Genomic DNA, 2,500 nt, shown 5'->3' with positions numbered 1-2,500 from the left:
GCATAAGGTCAGCTCACTACTGTGGCATAAGGTCAGCTCTGTGGCATAAGGTCAGCTCACTACTGTGGCATAAGGTCAGCTCTGTGGCATAAGGTCAGCTCTGTGGCATAAGACTGTGGCATAAGGTCAGCTCTGTGGCATAAGGTCAGCTCTGTGGCATAAGGTCAGAGGTCAGCTCTGTGGCATAAGGTCAGCTCTGTGGCATAAGGTCAGAGGTCAGCTCTGTGGCATAAGGTCAGCTCTGTGGCATAAGGTCAGAGGTCAGCTCTGTGGCATAAGGTCAGAGGTCAGCTCTGTGGCATAAGGTCAGCTCTGTGGTATAAGGTCAGAGGTCAGCTCTGTGGCATAAGGTCAGAGGTCAGCTCTGTGGTATAAGGTCAGAGGTCAGCTCTGTGGCATAAGGTCAGAGGTCAGCTCTGTGCTCTGTGGCTCTTTGTTGGTTTGTTGTAATTTGTTTGTTTGTTTTGTTGTGGTGGTTTGAGTACTGGGACTCGGCTGTCATTTTTTGTGTTGGCTGATCAAGACAGGTTTGTTAAAGGTGCTCTACGTTGTGCGGTTAAAGGTGCTCTATGTTGTGCGGTTTCTAAGCTAAAACATTTTTTGTCACATACAGCAAACATCTCCTCACCATCCGCTAGCTGCCTGCCCCCTGAATACACTGTAAAAAACGCGGTCTCTCTGGACACCCCAGGCTCCAAAAACGGCAACAAAAACAGCCTGGTCCAACCTGGACCATGAAACATAAATTGTTCCAGCCAATCACCGACGAGATGGAGAGTTCAGGAGAGTTTCAGTTGCACGGGAAGGAGGGGCGGGATAGCTCTCTGTTTTGTTTGAATGTCAACAGAAGTGACGTTACCCAACATTGCTTAGAGCAGTGTTTCTCAAAGTGTGGTTCCGGGGACCACTGGTGGTCCTCAAGCTATACCAAGTGGTCCGCGAGCAGACGTGGTAAAATATAATATAGAGGAGTTGTTTGCAATATTGAACCAACTTGTATGTAAAATAGGGCTGTCAATCAATTAAAAAAAATAATCTAATTAATTACATACTCTGTGATTAATTAATCTAAATTAATCACATATATAATTTTTGCTGTGAAAGTATTTTAAATATTTAAATTCAAATGAATCATTGAATAATCAGCATTAGTGACATTAAAGTTCAAAGACTCTTTTATTATTATTTTCACTGTTCAAATAACAAAAAAATAATCTATGATATGACCTAATTTGCTGAGGAAATAAATTCAAAAGTGAAATACAAGTGAAAAAACACTCCCCTCAATGTCAACACTTATTTCTTTGCATTGATGTGCAACTATAGAGTTGATGAACTCCGGTGATATGCAAATTCCTTGCTGCAGACATTGCAGAGGACTATTTTCAACGCTTTATTTTTTATCAACACCATCAGGCCGTTTTTTAAAAGTAAATGTTCCAATCAATGATCCAGGCAGCACGTTTTCTTCTCTCTCCTTCATTTTACAGTCTAATTTTTACTGACTAGAACGGCTCGGGGTCAAAGGTCATACGGAATCGATTAATCTGCACTAATTTTTTTAATCAGTTATTTTTTTCTCAAATTAATTAATCGAAATTAATCAGTTATTTTGACAGCCCTAATGTAAATCCAAACAGTTTTGCAACACTGTCTATGTAAGGCATGCCAGTTTAAATCATATGAATCCTCTGACACAATAAGCAAAGTGCAAAGACAATAAGCAAGGTGGTTCAGTGAGTAGGCCTATTGTGTAGGCTAATATACTGTTGAAGTAGGTCTAATCCTTTTTTTAGCTAGGTGGTCCGTGCGTTTCTTTTTTATTGGTTAAGTGGTCCATCGTCTGAAAAAGTTTGAGAAACACTGGCTCAGAGCATCTTTAAACTGAAGAGCTGCAGAGCTAGCTGGCACTGTCAGGTTGCCAGGTGTTGGGGTGTCCCTAGTTACGCTCTCAGGTTGCCAGATCTTGGGGTGTCCCTAGTTGTGCGCTACACTGGATTGATTTATTGTGTCCTTCGAGAATAAGGACTGTTTGGTGAAGAGTGTGTGTGTGTGTGTAGAATAGACTAAATCGTCCGATGTTAGTGGTGAGATTAGATTTGTATTAATAATAATAATAATAATAATAATAATAATGCATTTAATTTGTATAGCACTTTCACAAGACTCAGAGACTCTTCACAATTTCACATAGATACAGATTAGTCTTAGTGTGTTAACAGGACTGTGTGATTATAGAACACATGTATAGTTGGGTTAGGACAACACAATATAGAGATTATAGACATAGGATATTGTAAACACAATATAGAGATTATAGACATATATAGGATATTGTAAACACAATATAGAGATTATAGACATATATAGGATATTGTAAAAAAACGAACCCAACTAAACATATGGTGTATAATCGTAAAAAGCAAAAAAAAAAACAATACAAGCAAAGTCCACAATATACTGACTGTGCATATTCTCAGATTTCTCTATTTATTGCATA

At 39.1% G+C, this 2,500-nt stretch overlaps 1 protein-coding gene across 1 annotated transcript in view; it reads left to right on the top strand.

Moving 5' to 3' along the window:
- Positions 1-2,500, top strand: part of get4 (guided entry of tail-anchored proteins factor 4) — a 17,481-nt gene that overhangs the window by 9,040 nt on the left and 5,941 nt on the right. The window lies entirely within an intron of this gene.

Source organism: Alosa pseudoharengus, unplaced genomic scaffold (assembly GCF_046254945.1).
Source record: "Alosa pseudoharengus isolate Yale_2024_CS ecotype anadromous, Long Island Sound unplaced genomic scaffold, YU_APseudo_1.1 YU_APseudo_1.1_scf_4, whole genome shotgun sequence".
Taxonomy (NCBI): Eukaryota; Metazoa; Chordata; class Actinopteri; order Clupeiformes; family Clupeidae; genus Alosa; species Alosa pseudoharengus.
This window is presented reverse-complemented; position numbering and strand designations above follow the sequence as displayed.